General features: G+C 33.0%; 1 pseudogene; it reads right to left on the bottom strand.

The window, feature by feature from the left end:
* Nucleotides 1-22,388: 22,388 nt before the first annotated feature.
* On the bottom strand, nt 22,389-23,768 carry LOC149182695 (putative E3 ubiquitin-protein ligase XBAT31 pseudogene; annotated as a pseudogene).
* Between the last annotated feature and the right edge of the window lie 214 nt (nt 23,769-23,982).

Below are 23,982 nucleotides of genomic sequence, written 5' to 3'. Positions count from 1 at the left end.
GCGTGAGAAGGAAGATGTTGATGACAATGGATTAGAAAATCATGAAGGTGGTGGAGAAGAGCCTCCTCCATCTCCTTCCTCAAGTCATATTTCTCATCACTCTAATCACGATTCCAAACATACATCTAAGAAACCTTTCCTTAAACTAGACATCAAATTTTACTTGCCTATGTATGTTGGAGAATGTAAGCATAAAATATCAACAATTGAATTAGGCAGATTGAGGTCTACTGTTGGATTCAATAGATCGAAGAAGACGAGGCAAAGATCCAGTTGGCATACCTTCGACTGAGTGGCACCGCTCTCATTTGGTTGGAGAGAATATTGCAAGGAACCTTCTTTCCTCATGGTCAAATTTTGTTTCTACATTGAAGAATCAGTTTTACCCTCTGGGATATAAAAAAAAATTAATGGAATGACAACACCTAAGGCAAAGCAAGGGTAAAAATGTGGAAAACTTCATCGAAGAATTTAGCAAACAAGCATTGAATTTGAGCATTCCATTAGATTCACCAGAGATTTTAACTAAGTATATCGGTTCCTTACATAGTTACATAAGGCATTCATTATTATTGTTCAAGCCTACTACTATCGATGAGGCCATTGTGAAGGCCATGCATCTTGAAAACAGGGAGATGCATGAACAAAATGACCACCCAAAAAGAGCCGCAACAACTAAGAGAAGAGGGGCAAAGCCCTCCTGTACGCATTGTGAGAAAGAGGGACACGACAAAGAGAACTACTAGAAACTACACCGAGAGCTGGGACCTAAGAGGAATGATAGAAAGGAGAGTTATAAGACAACTAGCACCATGCAACAAGATCACGAGTCTGAATCAGAGGAGGATGAGAAGGTCACATTTGCAGGATTTACACAAGGTAGAAAAATTGACCTAGGGTTAGATTCCAGTGATGAAAGGAAAATCACAGCTCTTGGGATCGCAGCAGATGGATCTATCGATTTGGGTTCTGATTTGGGAGATGAAACAAAATTCTTAATAGATATTGTAACAAAGATGAAAAGGACACCTAGTGCCGCATGGATCTAGGAACTTGAGGAGATCAACCAAAGCATTCAAGTAGACAATACTGAGCTAAGGAGAATGCTAGATGAAGCATAAAAGGAGAAACAAGGGTTCTATGCCTATTGCAATCCAAGGATGAAGCCTTGGAAAAACTGCAACATAACCACCTTGAGCTAAAAAGTGATTCTTCGATTTCATGTACCTTTCCTCATGATGATTTTGTTGTTTTTGAAAAACATATATCGGATCCAAACTATTTAAGAAAATGGGTACTAGGGGAAGGCCTCGACATTAATGTCGACATCATCGTAAAAGGCATCAAAGTGGAGGAATTGCCTCCTTATGCAGGACTCGACTATGTCAGGAAGGAATATGGGGAATGCTTCAAAATAGATAGTGACCCACCAACAAAAAATTATGAGGGCACCTCATCACATTCCAGTGACAGTGAGGGATTTATAAACACTTATCAGAGGAACATCAGAGGAAAGCGCTCCAAGATGACCCAGAAAGTTTAGAGGTGAAAGAATTGTTGTAGTCATTGCAATGAGGTGGGACACAAGGAAGCCACGTGTCATATGCTCCCTCTAGAGAAAGCATCGATAAAGAAGCCAACGGGTGAAAATTCTCAAGAAACAAATCCACCACATTTATGGTGGTCATTTTTATTAAGCAAAAGATGGTTTTTTTAGATATAGTAGCTTGTTATGGCCACGGTTTGTAAATCATGAATTGTAAGTAAATGTAAAAGTGATGATGTGTTTTCCATTGCTTCAAAACACATAGATGATGTTTGTGGCCTTTTCTTATGATTATTTGAGGTATTGGTTTTTATTATGTAATCCTTGACCAAAAGTACATGTATTACTATTTTATTACATCACCAAAAAAATGCAACAAATCTTGTTTTTCTTTGGCTCAAAAATTGTACGAATGTGTCCATCTCATCAAGACGATCACAATGCAATTTGTTTCACTGAAAATGGAGTCTGGGTGAAGGAGAAAACGCTTGATAGTTTTCCTAAACAACTAAAAAAATTGCAGAATAAGACAGAATGATGACATGGTAGTCCAGTCAGTAGTCCAGTCAGCAAGGGGAATCTTCTTTAATTTTCTCCCAATGGGGTAGTTACAAGTGTCACCTCTGGATTCGCCAGTTTGGTTGTGTGAAGGTGAAATTACCTAATTGGCCTCGAAGGTGGAATTTGAATTTTTTTTAGTTATTTAATTATTATTATATGTATAATTTTATTTTATATTATATGGTTTTTAACTCTCTCTCTCTCTCTCTCTCTCTCTCTCTCTATATATATATATATATATATATATACATACATATATATATATATATATATATATATATATATATATATATATATATATGTATGTATATATTATATTATATTATATTATATTATATTAAATATATTTACACAAACTATTAGCAAGTGAGGGGTTGTTCGAGTCATGTATGGTTTGTATATGATTGCAAAGGATGTACCATCTATGTGTGCAGGTGGTTGAAAGTGTGGTTTGGCGAGGACACAAGAAGTGTACTTGATGTGTTAATGCTTTTGGTGGAGTACATTCATTTGGGGTTCAAAGAAATGCATCTGAGTAAAGCTCTGTGGATGGAGAAGGAAAAAGTGAGGGAGCAATTACCTCACTTGCCAATTGGCTGAAAAGGATTTTGGTGATCCAAAAGCTCTTAGCAGGGAGGATTGATTTAGGAGGATCTCTAAAAAGTGCTAGTGGCATGGTAAAAAGGCTCAAAGAATCAAAGTTATAGAATCTGGATAAGCTTAGCATCAGATTGAAGTTCTTGTCATCCTGATTCCAACGATGTGAACAACACTCAAATCTGAGCTCATATGAATAATTTAGAGAAAGTAAAAGTTAAGGTTTGACATCGACAGAAGACAAGAGAAGGTGACATGGTAGAATTCTTTGGCGAATGGGGAAGCGCCAAGTGGAAGGCCACCATCAGTCCCCCATTTCAAAATCGCATATCATAAGAGGCTCGTGGTAAAGAATCGACCTCGACAGAGTTAGGATGTGATGCAATAATCGATGCCAGTAGGTGTGATGCGATGATTGGCCCCAATAGATGCTAGGGTGTGATGCGATGAGTGCACATCGCAAAGGGATGATTTTTTACAGAATCAGCCCGCAACAGGGTCAAGGTTGTGATTATCATATCACAATTGCATGTTTCACAATGCACTTTCATAAACATAAAGATCTATCGATTCCACAGATTGTGATATGCTGATGTTACTAGATGTGATATGGTATAGTGTGTGGTTTTGAATACTCGTCGGGTCTACTAGTTCACACATCACATATGGCACAATGTAGCGACTCATATGAGGAATCACACTAGCTCTGATCGGTTGCAATTTGCAATGGGTTATCGGTGCCGATAGACAATGGCCGCCGATGATAAATTCGCCGGTTCATGAAAACACCGATTCATCTACCTTTATCACCTTTCGCTCATCCCTTGATGTAAAGGCACATGTATGTTCGTCGATTAAAACACTAATTCTTTGTGGTAAAGTCGTCGGGTGAAGGTAATGTGTGGTTAAGAGGTTGTGAAGGTTTTATATGTTTAAACAGGTCATTACCCAGATACTATTCGAGGCCTGCGATACTTGGTGTATGAACCATCGCTTGCTAAACTTTTCATTTGTTAAGAATTGCTCGAGGATTGAGGAGTTAGCCACCCGATTATATAATTGATTATCCGGATTCGAAAAAAGGAAGACTGGCACGATAGCTCATAATGCAGTGTCTAAGTAGTAACCTGACCTAGTAACAGGCCAGGTCCTCGCCTTAAGCAACAGGGAGGTTCTGAGAAGGTGCAAAAAGCTCGATTATCTGTATTGGGTGTTCAGATAGGGAATTATGCATGATTTTGCGCCAGGATTTCTGTGGTACTATCTATTTCTTAAGATGGGCTCTCCATTCTTCATCCATATTCTAGCTTGAATGTATAAGGATTGTAAAGGAATGTTGCTCATATTGTTATCTCTTTTTATGCCACTTAATGAATGAGGGCCTCCCCACTATTGAGTAGTGCCCGAAAATGTACTCCAAATTGGATGAACTCCATAATGAAATATTTGTGTCATGGTTTCATGCTCACCTTGTTATTTCCACATTGTATTATCTACTTTTAAGTTCCATGTTAATAAGTTTTATTTCATGTAATTCTGATGCATCTATAAGTAAAATATCTTGGATAATTAAAGGTGTGACTTAATGTGCATGTATGTGCAGTTATAAATGGGGTTCTTGGGGTAACATCTCACAAACATGAACCTTTCCAATCTGCAAAATAATAAGAGTAAAATGAATTGTTTGTTTCTACTCTATATAAACAAAGTACATATGGTGGGGCTTGGTGCTTTAGACCAATTTTAAGCATCCTGTTCTTATACACTAGATTAGGAACATGACTCCGAATTGGTAAGCAGAGATTGTGTAAAGCAAAAAGGCTTTTCATAATTACCGCTCACAATGATCTAAAGATCTAATCTTAGCACTAAAATAACACACACATAAAGTAATATAAAAGTGGTTAACTGATCTCTTGGGTTAAGGGTGATTTAATGTGTTAACATGTAAACACCCTAGGGTCACACCCTCACATAAAAGGGTGTGAAGTTGTGAGTATTATAGCTTTCACTTATAACGCCTATATGGGAGATTTATGAAGGTGCATGTTGTTTGTTCAATTATGTTTAGACCTACACAAAATTCATCATAACCAATAAGGTGTTGGAAAAAGTACAGAAAATCCATAGTAAATCATATGACATGATTTGTTTAAGTGCGGAATAATTGTTAAAAACAACCAAACTTGTTCTTGGTTAAAGACAAGCTAAAATGGTTATTAGACATCAAATATCTATGATAGAATGAGTATCATAGATAATATTTTTCTTTATAATTAAGTGGAAGGTATATTCCATTATCGTTTAAACCTAGTACAAGTGATAGATTTAATCTCAAAACCAAAATTTATGGGTATGATTGAGTTGTAGTATGCATGATGACTGTTGTGATACTATTATGTTGATATTTTTGCAAAAAATGACATAGGAAAATGATTGTTAAATAAAAGCACTTGAATAATATGACATAAAACTTTCATTGGTTGCAAAAATGGAACAGGTCCATGAAATTGCTTATAATGTGAGCACACTTTGTTCCACTTACTTAAAGATAAATAAGGAATTTTTGGCATAATAATAACATGTTTGGAAATGTTTGGATAAAGTATATGTCGTGCAGGTGATGCTATGGACATTGGTATGGTGTAGCAGTGATACACAGGGTACTATGTACAAGCGATACATATTGTACTAGAATGAATGCATGTGTTTCCAGATAGTATATGGAATCTCTAGTTGTGTGTTTAATACACAATATGTGCAGGTATGCATGAGGACACTGGGTGGTTGTATGGCATGCCAACCAACCTAGAGTGTGCACAAAAGATGTAAGCTAGGAAGTGATTTAAGAATAAGTAACAATGCTTTATTTGTAGTTTTGTATACATGTGATTATGATCCTGATGAAAACATATGACTATGATGGTTATGTGTGAGCTAACCTGTTATGATATTTTGTACATTTTCATTTGGAAAATGTACTGGTTGGCTTGTTGTATGTAGAGAAACTACAGGAAGAAAGTGTTCGGCAAGAACACAAAGGCTTGGAAGAATGCAGGGGAAGAACAACCATTCTTCAAAGAAAATGAATAATGGGTGATATAAGCCATAGCTACTTTAGTAGTATTTTGTATCAAATTAATTGTCGTAAACATAGTTGAGTTCTGCATCTAGAAATCTCTCACAAAATTGATTGAAAACAATGTGACATGTAGCAATTGAAGGAGATTTGTTGGGAGAAAACCTTGGTAACTGATATATTCTATCGGAAGATCTGCATCAGATAACCAAGCCAGGGGAGCCTGTGAATTTAGAGATAGCTACTTGTCAATGAGGATGTAGTAATACACTGAGGACATTGTAAATTTAAGGGGAGGAGTATGTAACACCCCTCCATTGTGTGTCAAACTATTGCAAACCTAAGCTGAGGAGAGCTAGGTATGATATGTAATATGAAAATTAATTATGAAATAAATTAATAAATTTGTCACTTAGAAAAGTGCGACACTAAGAGATGAGATTCTTGCAAAATCCTATTGAGGAATGGGATTGGATAATTCTTTGATGATAAATCTTCTAGATGTAATTCTAGATAAGCTGGATGGATTGGACATAAATATCCATCGAGAAAAACATAATAGTTGTGCGGGAGCGAAAGGCAAGTTTTTATGAGAAAAACCCTCATGGGAGAGAAAAGTGAGCGTTTTTAAGAAAAGCCTATTAAAATGGATAAAATGATCCATAAAAGTGGGACACCACTAATGCAAACCATATCATGAAAGAGGATATTAAATACCCATTGCATAGATGAATTTGGGGTAGTTGATCCATGAAAAGAACCTTGGCTCAGGGGGAATCATATGTGATTCATGGTTGGGTGGTGGTCCTCCATTTTCCAAGTGGTGTTTTCTCTTTCTATCTAGTTGGATTCACCTACATGGGGTGTATTGTATGTTGGTTTCTTACCCTCTATGTTTCAAATTCATTAGCCTATGTGAGAATTTTCATGATTTTTCCTTTAGATGTGAATGATCGAAGGAATTACATGTGACTATTATATATAAGTAGATGTACCTTTGTTAATGACATTTATGAGATAATTTTATTTATGCATATGAAAATTATGGCACATCAATGCAATTCTAGTTAAGCTTATTAAAGAGACCTACTCTATGGATCTTCTATGGTAATGGTGTTATCCTGTCTTGTTAAGGTAGTGGATAACCAGGCTTGAGATAATATGCAAACTTGTTAATGGTGGTTAAGACTCAATTGGATAAATTATGGTGGAGGTTATTTATGTTATGCATTCAATGCTACTATTTTGACTAATTGTGCAAATATCTAAGATACCTATGTTAACATTGCATGCAACTATGGTAGTAGACTTATTGATTGGGTATGAGGAATGATTTTGGTTTGAAACAGTAGAGCCTGGGGGTTCACGGTATTTGATATTTGCATTATGCACGATCAATATTATTTGCTTTCATTAAGGCTCGTTCAATTATTGGTTCATGACAGGGTTATTGTAGGAGTATGGTCATGATGCTTGGTCGTGCTAGCTACAATAGACATAAGATAATGTTCCCTAATGCTTGTATGGATCAACCAAATAAGTCTATGGGTTTCATGCCATGATTAGTTCTTCTCTACAATTTGTAAATTATGCTTAATGGTTGAGTTGACACACACACACACACACACACACACACACACACACACACATATATATATAGATATAAAGGTTCCCATCGGGGATCTAGTACAACTTAGAAGGAGTATGCCTTAGTACGGTTCCTTACTTGATGAGGTTCCATTGTTAAAAGCATGACTATAGTTTGGTGATTAATACATATTCGTGTAATGATATCTTGGGAAAAAACATTTTTTTTATTTTAAATAACCTTTTGGATAAGTTGAAATCTTCAATGGGCTTTTTAGTGGTTTATTTCGCCATCCTATCCAATGAATGATTAAGATTCCTATATGACCTTATGCAGTCATAGGTTCCATCGTTCCATAGCTTCCATCTAAATGCCCAGGTCTTCCCTCCGCAATGGAGCTTTCTTTTCATCTGTTACGGAATCAATTTCCTTAGTTTCCATCGACCCGAAGCTCTTTCGGATGGGGGGTCAGTCCTGGTGGGGAAATCGTGGACACTTTTCCATATTTTGTATCTGGGGCACTTCACTTAATTTCTTCTGCGGTTTTAGGTTTTGGTGGTATTTATCATGCACTCATAGGACCCGAAACAAATATTAATTGTGGCTATTGTTGAATCTTAACTGTAATCAAAGTAAACCTAAGAAATAAGAGCCTAGTAGCTAAATTCCAGAGTATTCTCAGGAGGTATGTTACTGCTAGCTCCAGAGATCTTGTGATCCTTCCTCGGCTCTTATACCAATTTGTTAGAAAGGTAGACGAGGTAAAACAAAGAATACAGATGAGTTGTGGATGTTCTATTGATCACACAAAAACTTGATGATTACAATGAACCCAATAAGGGGTATTTAAATATTTTATAACTAGTGACTTGCCTAAAATAACTTGACATCCAACCACACACTAAATTCGACTTTACTCAAAATATGAATTGCCTCTACTTGAATGAACTTGAATCAGTTAACTAACTCTATAATTTTAGAAAACTCTCCATTCGAGGGTAATTAGCTATCTTTAACACCATCCAATTGAGAATCAATTATTAGTATTAATGTCTTCCAGAATGTCTTTCATCAACTTTTTCCCTTCATTGCACTACAGCACCATATTTTTCTTCATACAAATTATACACTGCAGTACTCTGATCGCTTAATTTCACTTAAAACTCCACTGATAGATTCTTCATGGTGGCCTCTTAGCCAAACGATTAGAGAATAGCCCCTCAAGTTCCCACTTTCTGATAATCACTTTAACTCTTAGAATAACTCTTGTTATCTTACACGAAAATATTTCAGCACCTGTTTAAACTAGGTCAAACCCTTTATCCCAAAGTTGCATAGACATGACTTACTTGGAAGTTGTGTGAAAATACAAATGACCTGTCATTGAAGTAGAGAAGGAATTGAATCTGCTATCTCAAATTGTAAATATGTCTATGAATTATAAGATAAAATAATAAATATGTAATAAAATAAGTATTTTGATACTTATTATACCTCTAATTTTTGTCTTGACTAGATATTAATTTGTCTTTCACCAACAATTTGCAGCTTATCCATATTTTAACATTGGGAAGTCAATTTTCATTACTCTTTATTGCTATATAAATTTATTTATTTTGAAGGTTATTGGTTGAGGTCTTATTATGATGTTCTTTACTGATTTCCAGTTTTCTATTAATTTCTCACTTTTTTGTTTTTAGTTTTATTTCCTTTTTATTTGACTTTTTTATTTTTATTATTTCCATTCTCATAAATTATTTTTTTTATCTATATTTTCAATTTAAAATGATGAATTTTAAAAAGAAAAAATAATTAAAAAAAGTCATTCATATATATATAATAAAGTTTTAGTTATATTATTTTTTAGTTTGACTTTTTTTTCTATGCCTTTTTTATCTCTATTTTCAATTCCAATTCAATTAAAATATTTTTTTTATTTGACTTTATTTTTTTCTCTTCATGTTTCTATAATTTTCTTCAGTTTTTAGGAGTATTTCTTTCCTAAAAGTTTTATTGATAATTTTTAGGACCTTCTGAGCATTTTTTCCTAACTTTGTTCAACTTGTTTTATTCAAGCATAGTTTTTATAATTCCTGCCTTGAAGGTATATGAAAGATTCAAGAAATTGAATTCAACAAAAAGAAAAAAATCAAGTTTGTGTGTATGTGATTAATGTCTAAATATATTTGTTCTTGTAGGTAAAAGAATATGAAATTTCGCTGGAGGTTGACACTTGGCTCCCGACAACTCAATGCAATGCAATGGAGCCATTCATTTCATTTTTGGGTATTCAAATTCTATGCTATAGATGTTGGTGTATGAGATCCAAACTAATTCCATGCAAAAAGTTAGTGTGTGAATTTTGTTAAAGTTGTTTAATCCAATGTCACTTTATTCTTAGTTTTATTCAAATTGAGTATCAAATTCTAATACTATATGACAAATAATAGACAAACCTATAATATTTGGAAAATATTTCCAAAGAGATAATGATATATTTTAATTATTTTTATATTTAAATATTTTAATGAAAAAAATTTGACCATAGGAAATTTTTTAGGAGCTAAGTATTTTGATTAGAATCTAAGTGTTTTGATATCTATCTAGAGTTACCAATGATTTGAGTCATATAAGTGTCCTAGTTCTAATTTAATTATTAAATTAATCGTAAAATTCACAAATATTAATTAACTTGTCTTTACAATTTAATTTGATACTCAATCACAAATTATAAATCATCCCAAGCCCATTTTTGTTCTGCTAAAAAAACCAATGTTGTTCAAAATGAGATGTCATTTGAGAGAGAATAATAAAAGTTTTGTTCCATATTCCCTGTTTTCATTGCCACAAATTCAATTGCATTCAGTTTTATATCAATCATGTACAATGCCCATGAACTTTGTAGGAGACAAATGGTTATGCAAAATATGTTTATTTGAATTGACATCTCATTCAATCGAAACTAAGTTTCTCCATATCAATTTGAATGAAACATTGCCAAATAAATAAAGTTATAAAACTTCATTATAACCAATAAAATAGGCTGCTTACAAAAACCACCATTTTAGCACAACACTTTCACATTCTTTTCTATTTTTCGATAAATTAACAATATTTAAACTAAATAGCAGATAATGATTACTATGCAGCACTTGTTACATATGGATTCTAGGGTATATGCCAATAAGAAAAGATAATTAAAAATTAAATTTTATAATATTTATAAAAGAAAAATATACAACAACTATTCGATTTATATGTATCACAAAATTAATTATTTATTTATAAAAATAAATTAATAATAAAAAGCCTTACCCTTACCTTTAAAAGCCATATTGTTAAATTCTGGCCCTTACATTAAGAATTAAAAGCCTATTTATTTATCATGATGCTGTGTTTAATTTAACACCCCTCTAATAGGTACACGTTCATACTATGGTTTCCACGTAGTGAAACCCCAGTATTTGAGGGTAGCGAAATGCAGGAGAAGAGCTAAATGGTGGCCGTGTATCCGCAAGATGTATTGAGTCAGACATACCACCTACGGTCATAGATTCATAATCTTCAAGGAGTATCTACAGTCACGGATTTAAGGTAGTCAATTGAGTAAGAGGAAGATTGAAATAGTCTCTCCCGTTTGCGGAAACCAAAGTTGAGTGAGTCATAACAACCACCGTCGTATTTTCCTATTACTCGTTTATTCCACGCACAAACTTGATATCATGAATTTAGAATGAAAGCTTTGAACATGAAATGCCATGAGGCCCAGCTATTTTTAAAAAATTCATATATATATAAAATTCCGTTTCCTCTACGTACGATGACTTTATAGAAGGTCGAAGCATCCTCAAAACCTTGTAGAGTAAAACCCTCGAGGCGACGAAAAAGAACTAGTGCAAATGACCAGGGGAAAGCAAGTAACCCGAGTCGAATGAGCACTTATCAAGCACGACCATTGGATTACGTAATCCATCGCCCCATAGATAAGGAATGTCATATGAAAAAGGTGATTTCTCACATAGGTAAGTTGTGAGGTGTACAAGTCACATGTGTTGGTTAACCTAACGACCTCATGCTCCGTGCAAGTGTGCATACACTTGTATATGTGTATATGTGTAGAGCTTAAATTAGTATTTATATCTTATGTTGTAAAGGAAACGTCGTAAAGCATAGAGTGAGGAAGAATAGTGACATGTGAATGGACATTGTTGAAAGCAAGGGTGGATGATAATGAGTTACAATTGCAATAGTTAGTTATGTATATTCTCAAAATGGATATTTTGTAAATAATAATAGTTTGTGGAAGAATAGCGACATGTGAATGGACATTGTTGAAAGAAAGGGTGGATGATAATGAGTTATAGTTGAAAGTATTAATTATGTGTATTTTGAATATGGATATTTTGTAAATAATAGTAGCGTGTGGAAGAATAGCAACATGTGAATGGACATTGTTGAAAGTAAGGGTGGATGATAATGAGTTATACTTGAAATTATTAGTTATGTGTATTCTGAATATGGCTATTTTGTAAATAATAGTAACGTCATGTAGAGGTTATCCATTATCCATGTAGTTGTTTTTGTTTATGTGAACATGTTTTTATTCATTATTTTAAAGTGTCTAGTGAGTTACAACCGCCCACATCTCGTCTATCAGAAACAAAAACCAGCGTTCACAGCTGTCTATTAAATAACTGACTATAAATAACACTACAATACATGTCTCACTTTGGTTTAAGATGGGTGAAAATGAGCTTCATTGCAAATTATAAGACATTGACTGCGAAACTGAGGTGACATGATGAGCGACATGTGAATGGACATTGTTGAAAGCAAGGGTGGATGATAATGAGTTACAATTGCGATAGTTAGTTATTCGTATTGTGAATGGACATTGTTGAAAGCAAGGGTGGATGATAATGAGTTACAATTGCGATAGTTAGTTATTCGTATTCTGAAAATGGATATTTTGTATATAATAATAGTTTGTGGAAGAATAGCGACATGTGAATGGACATTGTTGAAAGAAAGGGTGGATGATAATGAGTTATAGTTGAAAGTATTAGTTATGTGTACTTTGAATATGGGAAGACAAAACATATCTCTCTTTCCCATTACCCATCTACCACTCATTTTGAAAAGAATGAGATAAAATAACATCCGCCTATCATAAAATCTTCTAAATAAAATTAATAGATATAAAGCATTTCATATGACCTTGTTATACAAAACTACCTTGTTATATGGTTTCAATAGAACTTATATTGTTTCTTATCACATTGCATTTGAACCTACTTTTCTTGGTGGAAAAGATGGCATGTAAATATTTCCCGTGGGCAAGGTTTTTTTATTAGCTACGTACTTTGTAATGGCAAGTGGATTTTTGGTAAAATTGAAGTGTGTCATTTTAAAGTTGTTTTAATTTTATGCGATAAATATTTGAACCTACTTTTCTGGGTGGAAAAGATGGCATGTAAATATTTCCCGTGGGCAAGGTTTTTTTATTAGCTACGTACTTTGTAATGGCAAGTGGATTTTTGGTAAAATTGAAGTGTGTCATTTTAAAGTTGTTTTAATTTTATGTGATAAATATAGTTTTTATTTTTATTTTTATTTTTAGTGTATATTAGTATAAAATAATGTTTTATAAAATAAAAGTGAAATAAAATATTATGTTTATTTTACTTATAAATAATAAATAATATTAATTAAAATATCATGATAATATTAAAGTTGTATATATTTAAATAACTTATTTATAAAACTATGTATCTAATGTTTAATAAAACTATTTTAAAAAATTCTTGCTACAGGATCTTCATAAGTATTTTACTATACATTACTATAATTTAAGACATAATAAGTTTGTGCTTACTAATAATGAAGTACACCATCTCTATACATTACTATAATTTGGGACATAATAAGTTTATGCTTACTAATAATGAAGTACAATGTTTGATGCAACAAAAAAATCAAATAATTATGATTAAATCTTACATATTAAGAAAGATGCCTTGCAAATTGTTGGTAATTAATTTAGGATAATATATGATTTATTATAAGAAAAAGAGAAGCTCAAAGTAATCAAATAGATTAAGGATCATTGCTAAACTAAGTATTAATATCCATATTCACATTGAGTGAATGGTTATTATAAAAAAGAGGAAGGTTTTGGAGAAATCTATTTATATTACAAGTTCTCTTAGTAATTATTTAATTTTGTCCTAAGTGAGGTGAATGTGTTTGGATAATCGCAAGCTTAGATCAAAGTTTAATTCCCAATTCACTTTATGTTTGAGTTGCTTCTCTTTGACTTAATTGTGTTATTATCAATAAATGAACCATTAACAATTATAAGATATGATTTCTTTTACTGAAACTCAATGTTTAGTTGAACTCATTGTGTTGCTTATGTGTAAATGGATGGGTCAAACCTAGATAATAACTATGCTTAATTCTTCCACAACAATGTCTATGATTCTAAAGTATGTAAGTACATATTGTAATGAAATATATGAAAATCTATATTTTTATTGTTTTTCCTAATCAAAACTACTCAGCCTTTTGAATGTATTGTAATTTTTCAAATGGGTTTTGATGTAGGTTTCATGAATTGCAATCCTATATAAATTGATTCTAAGAATTTACATCGACATCTATGGTTACCAAAATCTAAACCTAAAATTTTAACATAAAATACAATTCAATTGACAATGTTTCCATAAGTCAAAATAATGAATAATATTAATTAAAATATCATAATAATATTAAAGTTGTATATATTTAAATAACTTATTCATAAAACTAGGTATCTAATGTTTAATAAAACTATTTTAAAAAATTCTTGCTACAGGATCTTCACAAGTATTTTACTATACATTATGATAATTTGAGACATAATAAGTTTATGCTTACTAATAATGAAGTCTTCACAAGTACTTTAGCCTTGTTACATGACCTTCATAAGTATTTTACTATACATTACTATAATTTAAGACATAATAAGTTTGTGCTTACTAATAATGAAGTACACGATCTTTATACATTACTATAATTTGAGACATAATAAGTTTATGCTTACTAATAATGAATTACAATTTTTGATGCAACAAAAAAATCAAATAATTATGATTAAATCTTACATATTAAGAAAGATGCCTTGCAAATTTTTAGTAATTAATTTAGGATAATATATGATTTATTATAAAAAAGAGAAGCTCAAAGTAATTAAATGGATTAAGGAATTATACAGATATAATTCATAATTGCTAAAGTAAGTATTAATATCCATATTCACATTGAGTGAATGGTTATTATGAAAAAGAGGAAGGTTTTGGAGAAATCTATTCACATTACAAGTTCTCTTAATAATTATTCAATTTTGTCCTAAGTGAGGTGAATGTGTTTGGATAATCGCAAGCTTAGATCAAAGTTTAATTCCCAATTCGCTTTATGTTTGACTTGCTTCTCTTTGACTTAATTGTGTTATTATCAATAAATGAACTATTAACAATTATAAAAATATGATTTCTTTTATTGAAACTCAATGTTTAGTTGGACTCAATGTGTTGCTTATGTGTTTGAGGAAATGGATGGGTCAAACCTAGATAATAATTATACTTAATGCTTCCACAACAATGTCTATGATTCTAAAATATGTAAGTACATATTGTAATGAAATATATGCAAATCTATATTTTTATTGTTTTTCCTAATCAAAACTACTTAGCCTTTTGAAGGTATTGTAATTTTTCAAATGGGTTTTGATGTAGGTTTCATGAATTACGATCCTATATAAATTGATTCTAAGAATTTACATCGACCTCTATGGTTACCAAAATCTAAACCTAAAATTTTAACATAAAATACAATTCAATTGACAATGTTTCCATAAGTCAAAACAATGAATAATATTAATTAAAATAGCATAATAATATTAAATTTGTATATATTTAAATAACTTATTCATAAAACCATGTATCTAATGTTTAATAAAACTATTTTAAAAAATTCTTGCCACATGATCTTCACAAGTATTTTACTATACATTACTATAATTTGAGACATAATAAGTTTATGCTTACTAATAATGAAGTCTTCACAAGTTCTTTAGCCTTGCTACATGACCTTCATAAGTATTTCACTATACATTACTATAATTTAAGACTTAATAAGTTTGTGCTTACTAATAATGAAGTACACGATCTCTATACATTACTATAATTTGAGACATAATAAGTTTATGCTTACTAATAATGAAGTACAATGTTTGATGCACAAAAAAAAATCAAATAATTATGATTAATTCTTACATATTAAGAAAGATGCCTTGTAAATTGTTAGTAATTAATTTAGGATAATATATGATTTATTAAAAATAAAAATAAAAAAAGCTCAAAGTAATTAAATAGATTAAGGAATTATAGAGATATAATGCATAATTGCTAAAGTAAGTATTAATATCCATATTCACATTGAGTGAATCGTTATTATAAAAAAGAGGAAGGTTTTGGAGAAATCTATTAACATTACAAGTTCTCTAAATAATTGTTGAATTTTGTCCTACGTGAGGTGAATGTGTTTGGATAATTGCAAGCTTAGTTCAAAGTTTAATTCTCAATTCACTTATATGTTTGAGTTGCTTCTCTTTGACTTAATTATGTTATTATCAATAATTGAACCATTAACAATTATAATCCTATATAAATTGATTCTAAGAATTTACATCGACCTCTATGGTTACCAAAATCTAAACCTAAAATTTTAACATAAAATACAACTCAATTGACAATGTTTCCATAAGTCAAAATAATGAATAATATTAATTAAAATATCATAATAATATTAAAGTTGTATATATTTAAATAGCTTATTCATAAAACTATGTATCTTATGTTTAATAAAACTATTTTAGAAAATTCTTGCTACACAATCTTCACAAGTATTTTACTATACATTACTATAATTTGAGACATAATAAGTTTATGCTTACTAATAATGAAGTCTTCACAAGTACTTTAGCCTTGCTACATGACCTTCATAAGTATTTTACTATACATTACTATAATTTAAGACATAATAAGTTTGTGCTCACTAATAATGAAGTACACGATCTCTAAACATTACTATAATTTGAGACACAATAAGTTTATGCTTACTAATAATGAAGTACAATGTTTGATGCAATAAAAAAATAAAATAATTATGATTAAATCTTACATATTAAGAATTATGACTTGCAAATTGTTAGTAATTAATTTTGGATAATATATGACTTATTATAAAAAAAAAGAGAAGCTCAAAGTAATTAAATAGATTAAGGAATTATTATAGAGATATAATGCATAATTGCTAAAGTAAGTATTAATATCCATATTCACATTGAGTGAATAGTTATTATAAAAAAGAGGAAGGTTTTGGAGAAATCTATTTACATTACAAGTTTTCTTAATAATTATTGAATTTTGTCTTAAGTGAGGTGAATGTGTTTGGATAATCGCAAGCTTAGTTCAAAGTTTAATTCCCAATTCACTTATATGTCTGAGTTGCTTCTCTTTGACTTAATTTTGTTATTATCAATAAATGAACCATTAACAATTATAAAAATATGATTTCCTTTATTGAAACTCAAGGTTTAGTTGGACTCAATGTGTTGCTTATGTGTTTGAGGAAATGGATAGGTCAAACCTAGATAATAACTATGCTTAATGCTTCCACAATAATGTTTATGATTTTAAAGTATTTAAGTACATATTGTAATGAAATATATGAAAATCTATATTCTTATTGTTTTTCCTAATAAAAACTACTCAGCCTTCTGAAGGTATTGTAATTTTCGAAATGGGTTTTGATGTAGGTTTCATGAATTGCAATCCTATATAAATTGATTCTAAGAATTTAAATCGACCTACCAAAATCTAAACCTAAAATTTTAACATAAAATACAACTCGATTGACAATGTTTCCATAAGTCAAAAGTTTTATGAAACTTACATTTTTTCAACAATATGTACTTTTCTAGTAATTTTAATATTCTATAGTTGTCAATGTTAACAATAAACCCCAAAGAAATGAATTGACCTACTTTTAAAGAAAAAATCTATGGTAATCTAGATTGCATTTGCATATTCATAAGCGTTAATCACTACATCAATATTGCTAAAATTTCAATCAATGATCTGGAATGCTCAAAAAAAGCAAAGGGAGGTATGCAAGTCTTCGTTTAAATTTCTTGACATGTCAATACATATATATTTAAAGATATAACTATGAAATCATGAAGACAATCAGACCTAGATATATCTATTGACATCTAATATGTAAATGCAATATGTAAATCTCCATGGATATATATTTTGACATCCAATAGGTAAATCTCCATGGATATATCTATTAACGGCCAACACCCAAATCTCCATGTTTAATGTCTAGAGAGAGGCACATTCACATTTAGTTATGTTTGTCATGTTAATTAGATCAAAAAGCCTAATGATTCGATTGACAACAACCTTGTGGATGGAATAGCCTTGGAATGGACAAACCCAACATTGTTGATGAAGAGGACATGTCACACATTGTAAGCTCCAATGATATATATGGGCAACCAAGAAGAAGAATAAGAAATATTGAACCCACCAAAAGTCTTAGTAAATCATTACAACACAATAAAATAAACATATCATGACAATGCATCATAGTTATCATAATTAAGAAAGAACAAAATAATGCATCATAGTTATCATAGTTAAATTAGAACAAAATAATAATAGAGACACCACATAACCAAAATTCTAATTAATATGTGTAAAAATCATTACCTCGCTAACATAAATTAATAATAATTAATTGTTACCCTTCATTAAAAAAAAATAACAAAATATAAATTTTAACCAAACTACAACTGTTTTGAGACTGAACTAAAACATAGAAAACATTTTCCAAAACTTTTATAACAAGAATTCAAACGGTCTGGAAATGAAAACAAAATGCAGAAAACTTTGAAGGAAAATGTTATTAATGAATATAAACTGAGAGTGTTTTGATGCTAAAGTGAAACGTACTGAATTTTATCAAAAATAATTATATATCAACTCAAGTTAAAATAAATCAGATAATTTTGGGGCTCAACATTCAGAGATTAAGGATTTTAAAATTCATGTGTCCACACATGGAACACTACGTTACCATTATCATTCATGTAACCTAAAACCAGACATGGAACCAGAGTAATGCTTATATTGTTGATCTGCCTAATCATTTAATAGAAAAAATAATAACGGTTTTTATATTTTTTTTGGTCCTCCTCTCTGAAATCCATGGACTTGAAGCTTTTATCTTGTAGAGCTTCTGGTTTACCTATATATATAGACAACAACGGTTTAACTTCTAGTTTTGTTTATTTGAAGAATATACGAAATTCCATTCTATGGGATTAATTTTGTGGAGATACAGACGCCACTGTTGGCCACGTTTCTGACATGGGGAGGAGTAGAATCCAAGCTCATTGAGATTGAATAAGGAAAAATGATTCATTGTTGGGTCCCGATAAAACATACAAGGCTTCCACTCATTTTGGTCCATGACTTTGCTGCAGATGGTGGTGTGACGTGGCAGTTCCACCACAAAAGATCTTATTGAAATATTACACGGCTCATCACTAATTGTATTTTGGGATATGTTCTGAGTGTCAATGCATATGGTACACTGTATTAACTGAGGTGGACTAATTTTCTGACATGTGAGCCACGTGGCTCACAGCTCTTTTCCGATTATGGTTTGTGCATGGTGCCAGCACATGGCAAGCATGTAGCTACTACTGTTTGACATTAAACTCATATGCCCGTTCTGTACCTGGCTCGGTTAGTCCATCCAGCCACTATATCTCAGACTCTTAGAACTCTCGTCTAATTCAACGGCATGGATTAACCCTCACAATCCTATTGTGGAAAGGTATCGAGGTTATTCATTTCTCGATTTTGCTTGGGATTCAAACTCATTGCTTGGTAACTGTCCCTTGGAGCCTACTCTATTGCGCTCTTCCTACATTAACTCCATCGGGTTCGGTCTCTGGACTTCATGCATCGAAGGGCTCCACAGACCCAACCTTTTTGTCTAGAATCGGTTTCTCCATTAACAGCCATACTTGCGTTTTTTAACCATTCAGGCTTTTCCTACTTACTTACATTTTGTCGCAGCTTTTGTCTGTTCATACTTCAATCACATTAATCGTATCTTTATGACTATGATACCTTGCAAGATGTCGGTTCACAGTCTCGGTTCTCTCTGCTGCTCCTGGTGGAAAATTGCCCCTTCAACATTGGTCTTTAAGGAATGTCAGGTAAGAGCTCATCCTGGTCTGACGCCCTTGGGCTGGAGGGTTTGGGGTTAGGGTGTTATCCGGTCCTTAGTACACTGTATTCTAATGGCTTCTCGGCTTGTTGGAAGCATTCTGTAATTCGAATGGTTAGGGTTTCAAAAGGTTTCTTCTTCTGACAAGTTTTGCTTATGAAGGCATTGCTTTCAGTACAAGCTTTGTGCTTCCTATCACACAAGAATATGTATCTCCAACTAGTCATGTTTTCATGGAGTTTAATTTTGGGGTTTCAAGTTGTAGCACTTTGAAATATTTCTCTGTTAAAAATGTGTGTCTTATTGAAAATGATGAGAGGCATGCCTCATGCTCTGTACTCTTTTCTAGTATGTCAATATAACTTTCATATTTAATCCTCCAGTTAAGCTCGCCCAATTTCTGGTTTGGAACTATTGAGTTAAAATGTATTGCTTAAATTTATGAGTTTTTAGTTGGAAAAGGTGGCCTCGACCCACATAAAGTTCTGTTTATAATTTACACATTTATATGCTAGCTATGTTGTCTTTTGATAACTTCATTTGGATTTAATCGTTCAAACAGGGTTCTAGTTTGTAAAACTTAAGCCCTGTTGCAGGTATCGTGAATTTGTTTTTCTTCGGTTCCAAATGTTCTTCTACAAACTCGCACTCTGATTTTGTAAATTACATTAAACATTTCATTCCTCGCAAGGTTTCATTTGGGGTCAGACTGGGTTTGTTGTTATGTCCCCGTTCTAGGGACCCTTGAACTCTTCTGCAGTTCATAGTCCCTGTTTGGGCATAACGACCCCCAACTGTCACAAACCCTGGCTATTGCATACCCTGGGCGAGATAACTACTCCAGTACGTGGATGTTATATTTTATTGAATATTTGTTTGGTTTCTTGCAAATAAAATATAGCTGGGTAAGAGCTCATCCTAGTCTAATGCCCTTGGGCTGGAGGGTTTGGGGTTAGGTTGTTATCTGGCCCTTAGTACATTGTACTCTGATGACTTCTCGGCTTGTTGACAACATTTTGTAATTCACATGGTTAGGGTTTCAAAAGGTTTCTTCTTCTGATAGGTTTTTCTTATGAAGGCATTGTTTTCAGTACAAGCTCTGTGCTTCCTATCGCACAAGAATATGTATCTCCAGCTAGTCATGTTTTCATGGAGTTTAATTTCGGGGTTTCAAGTTGTAGCACTTTGAAATATTTCTCTGTTAAAAATGTATGTCCTGTTGAAAACGATGAGAGTCGTGCCTCATGCTTTGTACTCTTTTCTAATATGTCAATATAACTTTCATATTTGATCTTCCAGTTAAGCTCGCCCGATTTCTGGGTTGGAACTATTCAGTTAAAATGTATTGCTTAAACTTATGAGTTTTTATTTGGAAGAGGTGGCCTCGGCCTCTAGAAAGTTTTGTTTATAATTTACAAATTTATATGCTAGCTATGTTGTATTTTGATAACTGCATTTGGCTTTAATTGTTCAAACAGGGTTCTGGTTTGTAAAACTTAAGGCCTGTTGCAGGTATCATGAATTTGTTTTTCTTTAGTTCCAAATGTTCTTTTACAAAATCGCCCTCTAATTCTGTAAATTACATTAAATGTGAGGGTTATATTCCTCGCAAGGTTTTGTTTGGGGTTGGACTAGGTTTGCCGTTATGTCCCCGTTCCAGGGACCCTTGAACTCTTTCGTGGTTCATAGTCTCTGTTTGGGCATAATGACCCCCAACTGTCGCAAACCTTGGATATCGCATACCCTGGGCGAGATAACTGCTCCAGTACGTGGATGTTATATTTTATTGAATCTGTGTTTAGTTTCTTGCAAATAAAATATTGTTAACAAGCCTTTACTGGGTTAATTTAAACTATTTTGCTAGTTCGTGTTTGGATAAACATAGAGAATTTTTTCTGCTTCTACAGTTTCTATTGTAACTATTCCTGTTTATTTGTTCAGTTTTGAAAACTTGCATTTATAATAGCCCAGGTGGCCCTTTCAATAAAATATTCTCCTCATAACTATGATGCATTATCATGATATGTTTATTTTCTTGTGTTGTAATGATTTACTAAGACTTTTGGTGGGTTCAATATTTCTTATTCTTCTTCTTGGTTGCCCCTAATGTTGCAAAGGAAACGTCGTAAGGCGATAGAATAGGTAAGAGTAGTAAAGAAGAATGGAAACTATAGATGAGGCCATGCATATAGCTAGAGGATATGGCACTGGTGGTGGGAATCAAGAAATCTGTTTTTGATTGTACATAAATTTACTATATGAAAATGCTGGAGCCAAATCTAGTACCAGACAAATCAGGGTCATCATTGAAATATTGCCTGCATATTTCTTGTTTGAACTCTGGATCCTAAACAACTTCCCTTATATTCAATTCATCTACCTTGGTAACAACTACTAAACAACCCTTTCATACATCAAGCAGCCCTCAATCTATAGAACCAAAACTTACTCGGCTCATGCGACAAACTCTGACCATTTGCTCCATTTGCAATCAAACAAGATTTTATTCTTGAATGAATAAACGTAGCATTATAGGCTTCGAAATCCATTTTGGAAAGATTTATGTTTCATCCTGCAGCAATATCTATAAGGATGGGAGTGCAAGGACTGGCTAGTAATGCCATAGCATAGGTTGAAATTTCAACTGGCATATTTGGCATCACAAATCAAGGTTTCTGCTCTGTCCAATCACTGTTGTCCGCAATTTTTCCAGGCCCTTTTCCACTTATCTTCCCAAAATATCCCTTGGCTAAGATTCCTTTGAAACTGTTGATCCCCTCACTAAAACTCTTAGATTGTCTTTGGGAGGGACAACCACTAGTTGTGTTATGCTACTGCGATAGAAAGGGAAAGCTGGAGGAGGAGAATATGATGTGGTAGGATTAGGTTTATTGTGACAACACAGTGTTAGAGTGCAGAGGGCACACATTTGATGCCCACAGCCCTAAACTTCAATGGTACACAATTGATCAAAGAAAATGCAACAAACCTCAGATTCACTAGCATCAGAAATATTATCTTCAATGTCATCTTCTTGATCACTGGAAGAAGACACTGAAGAGGCAGCTCCAAACATAATGCTTTTCTCCCTGGCTCGATTGGCCTCCATAAGGGCCTTTTCTAACAAGAGCTTAGCCTCTGAATTGACTTGTTTATGAATTTCCACGGTCTAGGCCAAACCAATGGTTCTGCAGAACTGGGATTCAGTAAGGCTACACAGGCAGTGTGTTTGTACTTAAGGGCTACCACATATGGTATGAGTCCAGATGCATCTTGCTGAATGCAGTCAAAACCCCAAGACAATAATTCTCGCACAGAATCCAAGCAGCCTCCTCGAGCAACAAGGTGCAAAGGCGTGATCCCTGGTCGTCCATGAGCTCCAGTGGTTGCACACACTAAAGTACCATTTCTCATTAGCATCTGAACAACCCCTACATGTTTCATTCGGGCCACAAGGTGTAATGAAGTGGCTCTAATCCCATCTCTCACGTTTACAAACCGGGCAAATCCCCAAGACTCTGCAACGAGAGTAGACTGGACAGCTGAGAGAATGGCTTCCAAGCAATTAGTGTGCCCATAGTTTGCAACATAATGCAAGCAAGTTCTCCGATGCAACGAGTCAAACAGTAGTATATTTGCACTAGCTTGCAGAAGCCTCTCAATGCAGGAAACCTTCCCATACATGGTGGCCATCATCAAAGGAGTCTGTTTGTTGCGACTTAGGGCATCAAGATGAAAATTCTAGTCCAACAGATATGACAGGACATCAATCTGGCCATTTGCAGTAGCAATATGCAATGGAGACATCTTTTCATAGACTGTGGTCTCTGAGATCAAATGGGGCTCTTGCTCAAGAGCAACCTCCACCCTTTGCAAATCCCCTTCCTGGACGACAGAGAAGAAGGCATGTTCATTGGAGACACTACAGCTCAGAGCCTGACCCATTTATTACCAAATCTTGCCCGCTGAATCCCCAATGCCCTGAGCCCCTTATCAACACCTCTCATGCATTTGAATCCTGAAAAATCTAACTCGGGACTCTTGAAACCAACCATGTAATCAATTAGTGAATCCCATCTCTATTGCATCATCAAAAGTCAGATCCACTGAAAGAACAAATAGCCAGCTACAACAGGTTTTTAAACATTCATATTTAATGATATTATCTATCTTCCAAGTTCCATGTACATATAGTTTGATATCCACTTACAACTGGAAAGCAATCCAAAGTAGTATGGATTATTTTAAGTTCAAAGGTCT

The sequence above is a fragment of the Pinus tabuliformis genome, chromosome 3_2 (assembly GCF_031772625.1).
Source record: "Pinus tabuliformis cultivar Carrire ecotype Pingquan chromosome 3_2, CPIR1, whole genome shotgun sequence".
NCBI classification, from domain to species: Eukaryota; Viridiplantae; Streptophyta; class Pinopsida; order Pinales; family Pinaceae; genus Pinus; species Pinus tabuliformis.
The sequence above is the reverse complement of the archived record's forward strand: the minus strand, read 5'-3'. Positions and strand labels throughout refer to the sequence as shown.